The sequence below is a fragment of the Camelus ferus genome, chromosome 3 (assembly GCF_009834535.1).
Source record: "Camelus ferus isolate YT-003-E chromosome 3, BCGSAC_Cfer_1.0, whole genome shotgun sequence".
Taxonomy (NCBI): domain Eukaryota; kingdom Metazoa; phylum Chordata; class Mammalia; order Artiodactyla; family Camelidae; genus Camelus; species Camelus ferus.
Window position 1 is genome coordinate 76,683,173 of NC_045698.1, and position 18,574 is coordinate 76,701,746.

At 42.1% G+C, this 18,574-nt stretch overlaps 1 protein-coding gene and 1 long non-coding RNA gene across 4 annotated transcripts in view; one reads left to right on the forward strand and one right to left on the reverse strand.

Moving 5' to 3' along the window:
- MCC (MCC regulator of WNT signaling pathway) overlaps nt 1–18,574 on the forward strand; it is a 371,860-nt gene that overhangs the window by 193,833 nt on the left and 159,453 nt on the right. The window lies entirely within an intron of this gene.
- LOC116662656 lies at nt 1,465–17,326 on the reverse strand. The gene is made up of 3 exons (XR_004318634.1): nt 17,244–17,326; nt 14,407–14,412; nt 1,465–1,475 (listed from the first exon to the last, which is right to left on the reverse strand). It is a non-coding gene; the product is annotated as an uncharacterized LOC116662656 (long non-coding RNA).

Below are 18,574 nucleotides of genomic sequence, written 5' to 3' on the forward strand. Positions count from 1 at the left end.
ATAGATGTCTGAGTTATCTAAGATGTGGTTATATACTATATGATACAACTTTCAGTGAGGTTTCATTTTGTTTTCTCTAATGTTTTGGAATCTCTTAGAGTGCCTAATATCAGATGATCTGGCATAACTGACCATGCTTATATTTTCTAGTACATTGAAGGAAGGATGAAATTTATTCTTTGCAGGCAATACTGGGATACAGTAGATGCTGTCAAGGTAAGGTAATAGGCAGAGGCAATCACAAGAAATTAAAATGTAAATTAGAGCGTTATGGGCATTTTTTGTTAACCATCTAAAGTTTTATAATGCTGTAAAGGTAAACAAAATTACTTAATTACTCCCATTTAGAAATAGGTTGTCTTATCACTTTGGTTGAAAAGTGGAATAAAAACTGAGACTTGGTTTTGCTGCTGCTGTTAAACATATCTTAGATAATTGCATTGCTTTATCCTTAGCAAGTAACAATATGCATTCTTAATTTTCACAATATATTAGGCAGGTACAATTCAGATGCAAAAATCATCACTAAGATAAAGTAATCAAGTTGAAGTTGCTCAGCTGGTCCACAGTGGAGGCAAACTTTGAACTCGGGTCTATTTGAAGCCAAGACTAGTTCATAAGGCACCTCCCCTGACTACAAATAATATTTACTGCATAGAAAAACACTGTAAAGTTGGAATTCAAAAACACTTAACATATTAGGGAGTATTATTTATTATTGGTTCAGTTAGCTTAATTTAAAGCTTGCAAAAAGCAAATTGAAATTACTGAAATGTTAACATCTTTTCTAAAATGTAGCTTAGTAATTCTAGACTCTCACATTAAATTGTTAGTTACCTGACAATCTTGTAGCATTTAGACACATGTAACTTAATTTGAAAATGAAAGCTATCAGTTGGAAGCCTGATTTCATTATGTGCATGGGTGCTAGAACAGTCTTCTCCAAACCTTTTCATGGTACATCCCTGTGTAGAAGTGTTTGTGGATTTCCTGTTGCCTACAGAGTAAAATTTGAGCACATCTCATTTTTCTCCATCGTGGCTCTTGCCCTTCTAGTCACATTGATCCCTTATAAGAGACTCCAAGTCACTACTTTTGGTCCTATCCTGGCCCTTCTTTAAGTATTTCAGTAAAACTCCCCCCACCCACCTCAGAAGGTTCCTTGTGTTAGCATAGGTCCTACTGCCTGCTAGCATTCTCACCTTAACCTTATTTTCTTCATTTCTAAAGTTAAGGCATTAAAGGCAATCATTTAATATCTTTTATTAAACAGCCTCTGACATTATTCTCACTGCTTCCTGAGATGCCAATGAATGTGTATCTGTGACTGTCCAACATACATCAGTGAACCAGGAACAGAGGAGGTGCTGGGTACAGGTCCCCTGGGTTGATTCCCATCTCCCATTGTAACAGTGTTAGAAGATAAAGGAGGTGAAGGACTCAGTGGGGCTTGTTGTCATGAAGTGCTCATCCGACTTAAGCGTGGATAAGGGTGTGAATGTTCAGAGGAAGTGCCTGGGAGGATTTAGGCAAATTCCATGAATATTCAATGAATGCCTGGCAGTAACTCCTGAGACCCAAAGGAAGCTCACTAGGAGTAAGGTGGGACAAGTGGAAGGATGGTTGAGGTTTGGTTGAAAAAGAGAATGTTGGAATTGACCTAGGAGAGGTAGAACAGTTCTAAATGGAGCAAGGTACATATGGTGACTGCTTGGGGTGGGTTGGAACTGAGATCTTTAGACCGGTGGCAGTCTGAATACCTCGATGGCAAAAGTTTTAGAAGGAATACTCATTGATAACGTTAGTTCAGTGGAATATAGGGGAAGGCATATAAGGTTTGGTGTTATACTTGGGTTCAGGTTTAAATGCAGATAATGACCAGCTTTGTGATACTGGCATCTTCGATTCTGTGTATGAATCTGTAAATACACATCTCAGAGGTTATCACCAAATTAGGCAATGTTTACAAAGGCTTTAGGAAAATCAATAGGGTGCTGTGCAGATATATTGGTGGTTGTTTGGCTCTTGTGAATGTGGCCTCATTCTTCAGACTCTTTTATTTCTATAAACTGAGTGTGAACTGAGAACAGGGCCACCACTTCTGCATATTTTCTAGTCTGCCCAATTTTGTTCATTTTTCAGCCTATCTATACTATGCAGTTGATCTCTTGACAAAAGTTTTTTCTTAGGGAGTCACTTGATACTCCCTGGTTGAAGTTGTCTCTGTGGAAGGGAGTGTGAAGTGAGACTTACCTCACTGCATCTGTAAGAGATTTGAAGTTAGCAGCAACTGCACATGGCCATTGTTTGTATTTTAGGAATGTCTTTTTGATGACCTTTCAGTTGAGATTTTTTTCTCTATTTACTCCTGTTTGAAGAGCTGATATTTGGATTAGTGGTGGGACTTTTGGAATTTACACAGAAGAAAACATACTGTTTACTGAGTCTGAGAGCCTTAAAAAGCTTCTGTCCTTCCCATAATGGTGTTTAAAAAATTCAGTGTTATACCACCATTAGAAAATTATTAAAAAGAATGATATTTCCTCCCAGGAAAACAGGTATTTTCAGTTTTAATCCCTTCCAATTCAGACTTAGAATAAGGAAAAATATTTGCATGCATTACTGTATAAAAGCAGGCTTTTAAAAAGAGGGTGGAGTGGAAGAAATAAAAGATAAAAGAAAAAATATTGTACAGGTGTGCCCCCACTCGAAGGACTTTCCATTATCAAGTGTTTTGAACATGAAGAGGTAAAAGAGATAGAGGGGAACTGAGTGGTCTATAAAAAGACATGCTATAAAAATTCCCAATATTAGATCATTAAGTTATTTAAAATATTAGGCTGGTGGCAATGAAGCTTAAAGCCTAACTGTTAGAAGTGAAAATTAATTGAAGATCTACCAAAAGTAGAGATTAAACATGTATGGTAACTTAACAGTGTTGAAGAGAAGAAAGAATTTGCTTTGCATGTAATGGTGTAGGACCCTGTCCATAGAGCAAAAGTAACTTGGACAAGAGAAACCTGAAGGGCTGGTGGTGATAGCTGGCTTGAAGTTTTTGAAGGATGTTCACCTGAAAATGGCATTAATATGCTTTTTGGGGATTCATGGGACACTTTATCCAGTTTGCAGGATCTACAGGTGGACCTTCTGAGGATGTCACTGATACAGGGTAGTCATCCAATATGCTGTGCAGAGAAAATGGGCCACCTCGGCAGATCCAGGTTCCCAATCAAGCACTGAGGCTGAGCCAAGGGTATGGGACAAAAATGAGGATTCCTAGGTCCTCCACCGTCCTCCTTAGAGAGGGAACTGAGATCCGTTCAGTGTGATGGACCAGGTTTGGAGACCACTAGGCTAGCTGGTATCAAGGAAGGTGTAGAGGTGGGTAGAGATGATCAGCCTATTAACGTGTCCAGTTGCTTTACACTGAGTTTTGTGAGTCTCCCAGTTGCAAATTACTCAAATACAGTGTGAAAAACAGTTAAGAACATGTGGTCTGTGTAGAGTCAGACTGCCTAGGTTCAAATTCCATCTCTGTCACTTATTAGCTGTGTTTCTTTGGGCAAGTTACTTAGACTCTGTAATTCCTTATCTGTAAAATAGAGATATTAACAATACCTACTCCAAGAAGCTATGAGTATGACTTGAGTTACTGTTTGTAAAAAGACTTAAAATAGTACCTGGCACATAAGTAAGCTCTCAGGAAGTATTGCTGGTATAGCAGGAGAGCAAGGAGATGGGGCTTCACACCAAGAAGGCCTCAGAGATCCCTTGGCCTAGAGACCTGGTGATAATGCCAATATTGGAGGGTTTAGAAGGAGTGACAGTTTTTCAAGCAAGATGTATTGGAAATGAAATACTTATTCGGTAAAATGTCAAATCCATAGCCAGTTCCTGCCTGATTCAGAGAGAGGAGGAAGATTGTTCTTATTTTTAGGAAACCTGACTAAAGGCTGAATACAAATTATTTATAGAGTCTGATTCTACTTAATTACCTCTGCTGGAAATGGCCTTAGTCACTTTGGATTTGGATTTGTGTATTGTTATTTTTAGAACCTCCAAGTGAAACGAAATGAAATGGGCAGAAAGGCACTTGATCAGGTGTGTTGACTGAAAAAAAAAAAAAAAAAAAAGCGCAACCTAAAAGTTGAGAGTTATGTTCTATCCAGTGGACTTTCTGAAGGCTTAAGCCCAGGAGGCAGCCTCTCAGATCACTTTAAGGGACTGCTCTAAAGAGGTAGGGGAGAAGCCAGGATATAAGGGAGTTCTGCAAGTAGTCGGAACATCAAAAGATTACTGTTAAAGAAAACCAGATATCTCAAATTAAGGAATTTAATGCTTTTCTATGTGTGGGAAAAGGCAAAAGTCTGGACTCACTGAAATCATTCCTTTGATACGTACCTTAGCCATCTAGGGCAGTACCCTGTGCTTCCCATCCTGAGTTCCCCCAGGAGGCACCACTGGGGGTGGCTGCAACCTCCTTTGTTTACTGATATGGCAGTCCGTACCCTTTGTTCACAGGTGGGTTGGCTTTATTTCAGTCCCTGTGATGCAGCACAGTTACTTGTACCTGGCTGGTCAAGGGTCCACAGCACACCGTGGTACAGGGCAGAAAGGGGAGTAGGAAAAAGAACAGGAAGAACTATTCTGCAGGCCAGTTTGGGTTGGTTGAAGGGAATCAATCTCTTCATCACAGCAGGCCCAAACCTTCTGGACTGTGGTTAAAGGACATGAAGTTTAGCCTTTTACAGTATCTGTCTGGCCTTCTGAGATGTAAAATAAATCTTTGTTGTGGGAAATTCCTGCTATATACAAAACTGAGAAAATAGGTATAAGGAGATTCATTATACTGTGCCCCAGCCAGGACTTCTTTATTAAAATTTTAAAATAATGACTACATGTCTATCAATAATATGCTATTACTAATACAGTGAGAAATGATATATTCTATGAGATATTAATGTTTTCACCTCACATTTCTTCAAATAAACTTTTTTGAAAATAAAATCATGTTAAAACTATCTGAAGGTAGATTTGTGGATAAATAAAACAGCTGACCCATTGGTGGCGTTTTAATCACTGGTTCTTATTGCTCAGTCACTTACTGTTGGAAGTTGTAGCAGGAGTTAAGGGCCCCCAAGGAAAGGCCTCAGGAGTGAGTTCGTTGCCAAGGGCTGTTTCCTCAAACCTTCCTGTGCGCAGACTGCATGGCACCTTCCAAACAATAGTTTCCAGACTTATTTGGCAACAGAACTCTTTGTACAAATGAAATCTTCAACATCCCAACATTTAAAACAACGACAAAGACAAAAGCAATGAACAGGTTACATCCTTAGGCGTTTTCTTCTGGGTTTGACAGCAGATACCTTATTGTTGGCAGAAACCTATAAACACTTTCACAAGGCAGAGGACGACTTCAGAACTGCCCTTTTATTCATTTCTCTTACACGGTGATGTTTTAAGACTCTATCACTACCTCCATTAAAAAAAAAAGCCCACAAATTATGTATTATTCATAATATGCTGGGAATTTCTGAGGATAATCTCAGTTCTAGATTATTTCCAAAGTTGCTCCTATAAAGTTGCCCCTTCTGTTGACGAATAGTTATTAATTTAAAAGTTTTATTTGTTCAGGTAGCTAAACAGGTTTTTTCGTGTCTGAATATATCTTGACTTGCACCAAAGATATTGCCAAACACATTGTGTGCAAATCAAAGGTTTAATTATTTTAAATGCCTGAGAGGACATTCATCTTCTAAAAGGAATCTATAGTGAGTTCATTTGTGATGTGAAAAAATAAGCTCTAACTTAATTGAGGGTTGGTTGGTTGGTTGGTTGGTTGGTTGATTTATTTATTTATTTATTTATTTATTTATTTATTTATTTATTTATTTATTTATTTATTTATTTATTTATTTATTTTTTACTTTTTGACTAGTGTCAGTCAAAATGCAGCTACACTTGGTTGTTACGAAGTTCATTTCTGCCTCTAGGCATTTTCTCATTAGTTGCCCATATGGGACTTGTAGGAAAGAAAGGGAAAGAACCCTAATGCACTTAACTGATTATTCCTGCTTACCTTCTCCCCTCCTGGTTGAGTGGATGGTAATGTCAGTAAGGAGGAGGAAGCAGGGGCACTCAGCAGATCACACTCTGCCCTTTGCCCTTGTCTGACATTCACTCCGCTCCTGAAACACTGTTCCACCCAGCCCCCAATCTTTCAGCTCAGTGAACTACCAGCTAACCTTAGGAAGATGGAAATGCTAGAGATGCAAAAGGATAAAATTAATTAAAGCCAGGGTATGCATCGACCTACCCAGCGTACATTTCCAATGTTATTTATCGTAGCTGAGGCGCTTATAAGCCAGTTATCAGGTTGGTGAGTAAGGAAGCTGGATGGAGGGCTCTGTCACCCTCCTCCCTGCCCTCCTGCTGGCCGCTTCTTAGGAGCCAGATGCCTAGTTAGGAATTGTGGCTCCTTTCTAAGCTACACTGTTTGCGCAGTCTGGTCAACCTGGGGCGGATCAAGCTGCAGGAAATACTGAAGGTACTGTTGCGCATATCCACTCCCTGCTTCCTCAGCCCCCTGAGTTGGAAGAGGAGAGGAGTACTTGGGCTTAATGTGCACTTACACACAGTGCATGCGTCCTTTCTGACCTCTCAGTGTCTCTCTCCTGGGAGTAGATAGGCTAGCACTTCAATGAGCAGTGCTCAGTGGGCCCTGCCTCAATTCTCTGGTTTCATTCCAAAAGATAAATGACAGGGCTTTGGCTATCCATCACAGTCACTTGATGCAACCAGAACATCAATTAAGGGATATAGGTGGAAGGCAGAGCTTTTCCCTAATCAGCTTAAAACTCCACTTTCCCCCTCTTAATTCCCAGCCTCTCCAAATACTGTGATATACTGGTGGGATATCTGTGTGTTTCCTTTTGGTGATTTTACTGGTATTACTCCCTCTTTTCGTCTTGACACGTGCAGAATTTAAGTATCTCTGTTTTAATCCCCATATAATAACTGCTACCTTTAAAAAAAGAAAAAGTTTCACATATATTCATTGCCTTAGAAAAAGTACCTTTGCAATAAGACCATAAAAGTTCATTTACACAATATTGTCTTTTTGATTACCAAAATATCTACTCTTAAAAATTTGCAGCTAATAAAAAAACTTATAATGCAGAACCAACTACAAAAAAATATTTGCAGCTGTTAGAGCTGGAACAGCAAGTCCTAGGAAAGTCCATAGGGAAAGGCAGTTTACAGAACAGTTTGTTGACGCTTCCGTTGAGTTTCAGCGTTAATATTTTTTAACCAAAGCTTTAAGGAAGAGAGGGAAAAGCTCCTCTCTTAGAGTCTGACCTTTTATTTTGAAGAATAATTATTAATATAAGACCCAACCGCTTGATTTTACAATGTGAGCTATGAAACAGCCACCTGAACCTGGGCTCCTGCTGTGAAGACGAGTGTGATGAACTAACACAGAGGTGACATCACAGCCACATTCATGGCCAGTGTACTTAGAGCCTCAAAGCAGAGCAACTTGTCCATAAAAGTAATACTTATATTTACTGAACACTTAAATTGCTTGGCAAGGTGGTAACTATTTTGCACATAGTCTTGGTTTCACAACCACCTATTACCTCCGTTTTATAGGTGAGGCAGCTGAGACTCTAAGGGTAGGCATCTTTACTAAGATACTAGTAAATGGCAAGGTCAGACCGTCAGCTCTTACTCAGAGGAGAAATCCACTATTCAAGGTTTCTGCTTTGTCACCCATGCTGCCTCTAGACAAGGTCAAAGCTGGTAACACAAAGGAGTAGAAACTTCATGATGTGAATGATTGTTTTTCACGGCTGAACTTTCTCCAGAGCCTTTCCACATATTTATTTTTGAAATGCCTTGTAAAGGCTCATCCGCCTAGTTGATATTTTTTGAATGGTTGCCACGTGCCTGGAGCTGTGCTGAGTTACAGCTGTGACATGGGGGCCTGTCCTTAAGGAGCCCAGTCTGTTCGGGAAGACAAACCAGCTTACAGATAATTATGCCATAGGTTTGTGACAGAGGGAGGGAGGGAAGATGTGGCGGAGGGAGATGGTGACGGGCAGAGGAGCACAGCATCCACCTCCACTGGGCAAGAGAAGACAAAAGCCTGTGAAGGTGCAGTCATGGAGGGAGGAAGGAAACTTGTAGAAAGGTTGCCAAGAAAGAGCACGGCTCGGCAAGCTGCTTCTATAAGGGGCCAAATAGAAAAATTATAAGCTTTGTGGGCCATATGGCTGACCTGCCGTTGTGGCAGCAAAAGCAGTCATGGTCACTAGGTAAATGAGGGGACGTGGCCGTGTGCCTGTAAAAGTTTATTTACAGAAACTGGCAGCAGCCAGATTTGGCTCACAGGCCATTTCCCCCCCAACCCCTGGGATGGGGCAAGGGGAGGGGCTTGTTATCAAACAACATGTGACTGAAAAGTAAGTTTTGAGTGATCAACAAAGCAACTGGTAGCTACTTTGAGGGATTAGTGTGGTCATTCCAGCCCCTACCTAGCATATTTTAGGCACTTAGTAAGTATTTGTCAAATGACTAAATGATGGCCGCTATTTGGGCCTGAGCTAGTAACCGCAATCTGGTAATGAAGGGAGTGGTGAATGTGGTAGGAATTTGATTCACATTTTAGTTGAATTGTGTGTAAATTACTTGTGTTTTATTATAGAGGAAAAAGAAAAGATCATGTTGTTTGAAAGCTTATTTTTACTTTTAAATGGAGTCATAATGATGGCCACCTCTTGTGGGCCCAGCAGGCACATTATTATTTTTGGTTTGGTTTAAGTTTTCTTTTTCTTTCTTTCTTTCTTTTTTTTTTTTTTTTTTTTTTTTTTTTTGAGGAGGTGATACTTAGTGTTCAAAGATACTGAAGTAGGTGAAGCTGAAGAAAATAATTTTGATCTCTCATTGAAAGAGGATATATATTGTCCACAGGGCACAGAGAGAATGCTTCTTGACTGTCACCAGAGTTTTGGAAAGGCTTAAACTTCAAGGTATCCATTTATTTGTTGCTGCCATTAGGTGATTTTAATAATATCCCATTGATGTAAGAGTATGAATGCTTCATTTCACACTGTTCTTAATCCTGAATATGTGTCATAGCATAGCAAACCAGTTGTATTGTTTGAATCACAGTGACAAATAGTTGTCCACAGTTTAGTTGTACAAATAAAAATTAGTCATAAAAAGTCAACTTAGTGATCTTTTCTGTGGTACCAAAGTGAAGCACAGTTGACCCTTGAACAGCCAAGGGTTAAGGACACCCACCCTCTGTACAGTCAGACTTCCCAAATAACTTACACTGGGCCCTCTGTGGCCGCCCGTATCCCTCACTATCCGCAGTTCCCCATCTGTGGATTCAACCAACCACAGATCAGTGCTACTGTAATACTGCTGAAAAAAATTCATATATAATTGGACCCGCACAGTTCAAACCCGTGTTGTTCAAAGGTCAACTGCCCTTCCTCCCATATTGGGGAAGATAGAACCTGTCTGTGGCAGCCATGATTGATGTGGAAGGATGAGGGTGAGGGGTGGATGTGCTTGGCATCTGTTTTAATTTGAGGATCCTCCCAGAGTGACAGCCATTGACAGCATGGTTACAACATAGCTATACCAAACCTGAAATGAATCATTTTTTCCCTCCACAACTCAGGTGATCCCTTTCTGTATGAAAGCTTCCACCAAAGCCTCCAAGCAGAGTTAGACCTTCCATTCAAAAAGCAGTCCCCGGCATCTGTCAAGCACTATGCGAAGGACAAAGATATGAAGTCATAGTTCCTGTTCTTAGGATTAATTATTCGCAACAGCTATAAAAAGACTACTGTATGTAAGTTTCCATTCTAGGCCCCCAAGTGGTTTGATGTCTAGTGGAGGAAAGAGGTAAGCGCTCACAAGGTTGTAAGTTTTACAGCAGGAACTTAAAGGAGAGGCATCCAGACTTGCCTAAGGCATTCAGCAGAGGCTTCTGGGGGAAACGATATCGACATCTAGACTTAAAGGACGGGGTTCGGCTAGATAAGTAAAGGGTGAGGGCTTTGGGGGAAATGGGAATTGTGTTCTGAACAGAGGGGAATGGTTTGTGTGCAGAGTCCCATGGCAGGGTTGAGCACAGTGATTTGGGGGTACTACAAGGTTTTCAGTGTGGCTTCATATAGCCTTTGTCCTGATAGTAATGGGGATCCTTTGGCTGATACTTGTTTATGTTGGGGCTGCGAGACAACATAGAGTTTGAGCTTTGAAAGATACACCTGGCTGCCTTATGGAGTGTGGCTTGGAGGGAGATGAGATTAGAAGTGGTGAGAACAGTCAGGAGAAGTAAGTAATCTGGGAGGGAGATGCTGATGGCCTGAACTGAGTGAATGGTGGAGCCAGGGATTCAAAAGTGAGGCTCTGGAACTGATAACACTGATGGTTGGCTGAAGAAGCTGAAGCAGTCGAGGAACAGACCCAGCGTGCTGTAGAGTCTCATGCCTGCCTGTGTTCTAGTGCATGTCCCATTGTATTCTAAGTGTTCGTCTATAGTATCACCCAGTGTAGGAGTGCTACATGAACATACGTGGGGAACCAGGTTATGGGATCGATGGAACAGAGTTGTGAGGATGTGACCCACAAGAGGGGACCTCTGAGCAGAGGACTGAGCATGTGGTGCTGCCTCCCGTCCTCAGCTCCGTTGTCCTTGCGGGCTTTGGAAACAGGCTGGAAGGAATGATGAGCAGGAGGCACGTTGGGCCTTGGCTGAAACACAGGGAGCTTTTCAGGACTGAAGCAGGAGCTGCTTGGTGTGTGGCTCTGCGCTTTTGTGCATTCACACCACTGTGCGTGGCCTTGTATTCAAAGTGTGGAGCGTGGAGACGGGGTGGGAGGAGGGACACAGGAGAGACAATAGTGCTGCAAAGAAACGCCAGTCTGACCAATTCTGACTTGGCTGCCTGGATCCCTTGTGCTGTGTTTTGTGCCTCAGAAGTGAGGTGGACTTAGGAAGTGGGGCAAAAAATAAATGATGCACCCTGCAGGGAAGTGCTTTAGCACTCCAAAGGACTTAAGGATTAGCTGGTGTGGCCTCTTCCGGACAGGGTCGCTTTTTACAGAATTGTGAGTGACAGGGTAACAAAGGGGAAGTTGCTGGCTCTGTGAGCGGGTATGGAAGAGCGCACGTGTCAGGAATTAGGAATCGACCACACGTTTGAGTCAGGCTGTTCTTGTTCCCCACCCTCTGTCCTGAAAAGGACCTCAGCTTTCAAGGCTGTCAAGTCCGTGGGCGACTTGTTGGGTGCGAGGCTCCGTCCTGCGTGAGGCTCCACGCAGTCTTCAGGCTCCGTTATTGTTCTCCTTTTGTGACTATGTATTTTTATTAGGGTGCTGCTTGCTGTGAACTGCCTGAAGGGTCGTGGTGGTTACAAGCACTTACGGAAAAGCCCCTGAATATTGGGAGGCCAGAAGGCTTTACGTTGCACACGGCTTCTACAAACCAGCTTTTGTTCTCTCTGCCTTCCAAGCCTCCGTGGCAGTGTGTAACTCTGATGGCAGAGCTCACGTTCTGCTTCTTGTTTTAATACTGCTTGGTTTATCTTATTAGCCCACTAACTTAACTCCTTGAGGATTCTGATTATTTTCAGTTTCGTTCCCAGTTCCACGAGTTAGGGAGGTGTGGGGTTGTCAGGAAGTTACAGAGAGCCTAGAAAAGAGACAAACCGGAGCAACAATGCTCCAGCACATGGTAGAAGCAATTTCAGTCATAATCTTGTAGAAACAGTTTTGGTTAGATTAGTCTAAAATACAGGTCAAGGAGCATTTTAACTGGAAAGCAAGTAGAATTTTAAAATTCAAGAAAAACAAGCACACTTAAGAAGGAAGAAGGAACCCTATAAACAAGCTGTGTTTGGGAGGAATTAAAGATTAAAACGATTAAAGCAAATCAAAGGTAAAGAACTCAGAATTGGATGGGAAAGGGAAATACTAGTAGGAGGGAGGGTGGATTAAAGGAGTGGAACAAGGGCTCTTTTTTTTATTATTTTAATTTGGGGGGGAGAAGGTAATTAGGTTTATTTATTTACTTTAATGGAGGTACTGGGATTGAACCTGGAACCGTGTGCATGCCGGGCATGTTCTCTACTACGGAGCTGTACCCTCCCCTCAAGGGGTTCTTTTTTTAAAGCAGCAGTTAGAGGGGGGCTGCCACCTCAGAAGCTGTGCAATCTGGAATGGGCAAGAATGTCTCCCTCTGAGCTGCCTGCGTAGGAACTGACTTTGTCATTTTGTGTTCTGTGCCCAGCACTGTGCTTCGCATACAGTAAGTGTTGGTGCGTGAATACTAGGAGGAGCAGTGTCTCATAAGTTTGGAGTAAGGGGCTGGGAGTAGAGAGAATGAAATCTCTGGTAATGATAAGTGTTGCCTGAAAGGGTGGGGGTTGAGGGTTTGAGTGTTGGCATTGTAAAATAAAGGTGGTTATATTTAGAGGCTTGCATTTTTGTTGCACTTGCTTGGATGTGTGTTAACAACTGAGTGCTAACATACAGTGACACTGTCTGCAATGTGGGATTTTTTGGTTTTAAAAGATCAGGCTACATATGGAAGTCGAACGCTTTCTGAGAATGATATGAAGCCTTCTCTATGGCCTTCCCTTGAGTGGAGTCAGTCATTGAGCTCTGTCTGATGGTGGCTCTCAACAACAAATGGCCATGTTCAAAATACCTAGGGATTTAAGATCAGTGAGAAGGAAATAGGTCGCATGATGCTTGGCAGAGAAAGAGGGGTTGGCTTTTTCTTCCCTTTAAGCATTGGATTGGTATGTATTGCCTGTATATGAACTGATAAAGATTGGTTATATATATAATTTATACACTGACATAATTTTATGTACCAATGTGTTATTGAAAGATCTCATGGGGTCCTAGTTATCAAATGCCCATCAGTTAATAAATGCCAAACCTTAGTAAAACGCACTTTATTAAGCTGCAGATATGTACTCTTTCTACAATCATTTGGAATCGTACAACATTTTAGGGGCATTCTCAGAGAGAAACCATGTATTATATGAGTCTAAAAATTGTAGGTACTTGACATTTTTTTCCATGTCTAGGCTATGATTTTAATGAAAATTCATGTGGTTTGCAGTTTGAGTTTCTCAAGCATGTGTCCACATCGTTGCTCTCATTTTTCATGCTTCCAAAAATGTTAGTTTTTATGATGTGTCTGTTTCAAATAAAACATCTCCATTCAAGTGAGCTAAAAACTGACCTCCAAGCCACTTTGATTATGTTTAATGAAGTGGGGTTTGGGGTGGATACGGGTAACCACCAACAGTTGAGGCAGATGAGAGGTGTATCTTCTCCTTCAGTCATGTCCCCAGATACAAGAGCAGACTCCTACCAACTCTGCTATGTATGCAAGCACTTCATTGCATACATAGGCAGGAAACAGTCAAGAGTCTGACCTCTGAACTTACAGATGCTCTGACAGTAAGTACCTTACGTGAAAAATTACTGTGAAGCAAATGTGACATATCTAGGGGTGGGATTTCACTAACCTAGTCAGGATCAGGTGACAGGAAGCCTCCAAGCTGGTGGCTGGCTACACACAGGATTGTTGCAGAATTGAGCTGTGGGCACCATTGCACAGTAAGGTTGGGCTCCTCAGATTCTCTTAGCTTGCTCGTCCTTTGGTGTGGTGCCTTTTCCACATTTCTCTCCAATCCACAGATCTTAAACACCACAAATTTCACCAGTAAGCAATCTTTGTTAACCTCCACTGAAGGAATTTACAAAGCCTTTAGCGTTGGGAAGAGGAGGGTGAGGAGTTGGAAGTAGCTGCCTCTTGAGTGATGCCTTTTGATGAGCATCTCTCAGATACTAGCCAGACCCTTCCAGAGTGTGTGCCTGTTGAGGGCAGATCATGGCCCCTGGAGGGCAGATCAAAACTAACACATCCCTGTCCTGTTGTCTGTGCTAGAGTCTCAAAGTAAATTATTGTTCATATGACTAGTCCTTTACTGAAAATTAATCTCCTCATTTAGGAGCTTTCCTGATACCAGTCAACCTTGGTTGTTCCTCCTTCCTACATCAGATTCTTCTTTGTGTCTGGGTACGTAGGTTCATGTTCCCCCCACATCCTCTTTCACCTCAGCCAGTTCCATCTTCAAATTCCTCATCACACTGTACTTCCTAATTCCCAGCGCCTTTCTGAATCCCAACCACACTGAGTCTGGGGACATAAATTCATCAGATACACTGGCTGGCTCATTCTCAGTATTGAATTTTATGTGTGTATTGAGTGAGGGAGGTGGGATGGTAGTCTAATATTCCTTATATTCCAGACTAAAAATACAGGGTTTAAGGTAAAGACCTTGTATGCATTTTCTAAATGACTCCCACCTCTAGTTTAGCAGAGCACAAAACTCATGAGTAAATATTTAAGAGGGAAAACTGGGAAGGAAGAAGAAAAGATATAGGCAAATTATGGGATGGCATATTTAGGTGTGTTCTAATGCCTGGCCAATCTGAAAAAATAAGTCCTACTGTTCTGTTGAGGGTGTCAAGCTTCATTCTTGCCAGCCACAGCCTTGTCACCACCTTCCCGGCCCAATTTTTTCCCTCTGTTAATGCCAAAACATGTGCTACAAAACCCGAATGAATGTAATAGGGTAGATCAAATTGTGGTGGTACACAAAAAGAAGACACAACACTCAACCATATGTCCATTTAATCAGGTGGAGACTGTATCTTAGAGATTTAATCACCACCGACAGATGGCTATCAGCATGGACTCCATTTTTATAAGCAAGAACGAAAGACTGCTCTAGACGCATGTATTTACAAATTTAATAAAAACACTATCCACTCCTCCCCACCACCTTTTTTTTTTTTTTTTTTTTTTTTTTTTTGGCCAGAGTAGGTAAGATATATGTGGAACCTGACCAAAATGTGATGATCCAAGAAGTGGATGAATCCTTGTAGGAATGGCCACAGGTAGTGTCTGTGATCAGCTGACACCAGGAGCTACAATCTAATATTTGAAAGAAGCTACTTTCCTGTTCTGAGTGCAGCGGTGTCCTTGAGTGAGGAAAAAAAAACATAACTTGCTTTTTTCTTGACAACTTAACATAACACTTTCCCAGAAGAAATTATGGTACCAGGTCTTTACAGTAAAATTATTGCAGCCATAAAGGTAGTCATGTGCCCAAAGCCTAAAGGAAATCAGGGTAGGTCTAAAATAAAGTGTGTATGTTCTGTCATCCTTCTGTTTCCTTTGTAGTCTTTATGGGCTCTGTTTGGAAGAACCCGTGGGACCGCCTTAGGCACAGGCTGATGTTTTACTGTGCTGCTCAGGCAGAGCATGACTGATTGGGAGCCATTGATAGATGACAATTGGGAGCAATAACATTTGGGGAATGAAAATAATTTTTTGAAGCCTTACTTTCTCTACTTCTGAAGCATTTTAATAAGTCTGTTCTTTATGACTTGAGGTAAACATGTCAAGCAGTTCCTAAAATCCATATGAGTTTTGTCTGTGGGAATTAATGAATTGCTTTGAACATCAATCTTGAAATGTAAGAGCCTATCAGAATACCTAGACTCTAGATGCAGAATATAATCTTGCTCTGTCAGATGTGCAGCGTCTATAAAAACCCTGGTTGTAAGAGATTGTATTTTGGGAAGGCAGTTTAAGAGGCAGTCCGTAGCAGTACCCTTCTTGAAGTATTTTAGGATCGGTCCTCGGATGAAGTTAGATCACTATGGGAAATTAGACCCCGCAGGGTAATGACTTGCACCGCGTCCCTTAACCGGTGACAGAATGCCTCTGGGATCTGAACTCAGCGTCAGGCTTCTGAGTTTTACAGTGAGCTGTAATATGCGAGAGTGTCAAGAAATCTATGTGTGGATTTTTGTGACCATGTTCTTGGTGGTATAGCCTTTGGGTAATGTAGTGGGGACTTCTATCATTCTTGAGGTGAGAGAGATCTCTTGAAACAGCTGAATCTTTCAAGAAGCTTTTTACACGGTGTTCTTGTTAGCTGCGGTTTCTGTGACTTCATCTCAATTTCTAGTCAACTTAAAAGGTTAGTGTTACCTTCTAACATCACAGCAATTGGACTTGTGTCTTAGGGTTGGGAGACTTGCTTGCTTTCAGTTTTTTCACCTCACGTTTCAAATGAAAATGAAAATCTTGTCCTATCTCAAAGAATCAAGTTAAAGTTGGAAAGACTGTTACCCAGAGGATTTGGTTTTTTGTTTTTTTCTTTAAATACAAGGCCACAGCCTGAGACAGGTGAGAGCCATCCAAAAGGCCAGCTATAAAAAACTGCCAGGTGTTCGTGAAGGACGGTAGTTTTCCTTCCGCGTGAGGTAAAGAAGCTCTATAGAAAGGAATTAGTCTTGTCTGTCAGGGTAAAGGGCAGCTGGGGGCCTCTGTGTGTGTCTGTGTGTGTGTGTCTCCACTAGAGCCAGCTCCCTGAAAACTTGAACTCTGTTTTACACATCTTTGTCTCCTCGGTGTCAGCCACCATGCCTGGTAGATAATAGACTCTTAATTTGAATCAACGGAGAAGGAAGACCTCGGCTCACCTCTAGTGCTGGCACCAGATAAATCTCTTAACCTCCCTAGAACACCACATAAATTGGGGAAGTAACCCTTGCCCTGCTTACAACACAGAGCTGTTGTGAGGATCAAATGAGAAAGAGCTTATGGAAACCATAAGAAGCTGTATAAATGTTCAGGATTCATAAGCTAATTACCTGATTGACCTATTTTGTATGTTCAAGATGGTTCAAGGTTAGGGTTCCTCAGAGCACCTGAGATATTTAAATTTGGGGGAAACAATTAGCCTAAGGAAAGGCAGATTTTATCAAGCCAGGAGGAGAAAATGCTCTAAGATAAATCTGAAGTCTTATGGTGTGTATACATACACTAGCAGATGGGGGAAAAACTGGGATTCCAGTTAGCTGAAGAAAAACATCCCAGGCTGGTGGAAGGTACACTGGGTGAGGGGCCTGGGGACCAGGGTGCTCAGCAGGGCTTGGATGCTGCCTTTCTTGGGGAAGTGCCTTCATCTTGTTCCCAGGCCTCAGTCTCCCTGTGTGTAAACGAGATATCTGGACCGAATGACACCAAGCTCCAGTGACCTCTCATTCTAAACTTGAGTATTCAGGGTGGTCCTGCAGGACTGAGGTGCTTGGTTGTCCCTGTTCACTCCAGATGCCAGCACAGTGTTGGCTGCCAGCTTTGGGCTTTTCACATGTTGGCCAAGGGCTGCACAGACACTCCTAGGGTGAAGCGACAGAGGGGAGCCATCCTGGGTTGTGCCGTCAGGCGCCTTGTAGAAGCTGGATTCCAAAGCTGGTTTGTGCTCTGCATGAATTTAGGCTCCTCCTTCACACCTTGAGTGCTGGTTCCAGTAGTCTTATTCAGGAGAATGTTCTGTTTGCCCCTCATCCCACCCCCATCGTTTCTTTACCATCTCACTCTAATCCATGGATTTGAAACTATTAGATTTCCCTTGTTTAAAGCCAATAAGATACTTTCCTATCGTACAATAGAAAAAATGTTCTTTAAGACTTTCTTTCAACCTTAGAAGTATTTATACTTTCCAAACTTAGTCTTTGGACAGAAAGCTGCTTTGAGGCTGGTAAGAACGTGTCCTCTGATAACGTCTTAGGTTTTGTAGTTTTTGTTTTCGAAAGCATTGTTCAAGCATCATGTTGACACTGGCAGGTACACAGAGCGGGAATGACTTTTTCCACCTTTTACAAATGAGGCTGAAAGGGGAAGGAAAGCGCACAAGGGACACGGCAGCACTGGGCTCAGATTTTCTTTTCACCATCGTATTTACTCCACCTTCTCAGCAGTGCAAAGCCATGTCCACCTGCCTGACCGTGCAGGCACCAGGTCGGTCCTGTTGAGGACGCCAGCAGGGCAGTAATAATTCTGTCATGATGGCTGAGATCTAGCCTCAGATGCTGACCTCCTGCCACGGGCCTGGGGCTGCTGGATCTCTAACCCACCTCCCTGCCTCTGAGGGCCAACTCTGTTCACTGCATCGGTAGATGGTCATTTCAACACATCCTTTGAAAGCTTCAGGGAAGGGCCCTCATCTTGCCAGCATAAAACACCTCATGTCTCAGGGAGTCTTAGGGAACATGCTCGTTAGTCAGGGGTGAGGAGACAGGGAAGGAAAAGACAGAGACCAGCATTTGGACTGCCTGCCTCCTTCACCAAGAGCAGGGAGCAACCCACAGGGATAGAATTCTCTGCCGCTGTGTCTGCAAAACCATCAGCCAGCCCCAGGTCCCTGCTGCATCCTTGTCATGGGCTTAGGGGAAAGTTACAGGCAGTTCCTCTTTTCTTTCTAAGTATTTTTCTGTTTTCTCTGTTATTGCCTGTTTGCATTTATTTATTGTTGTATGTGAAATGAAGACTTCAAAATGGATCCAATTTGACTTTCCAAATTAATCCACCTTGAATCTGAGGTCTTACAGCTGACAAATTGCAAAAGGTATTATGATCAGAAAGTACTTGGAGTCACCCTCCTCTCTGGTA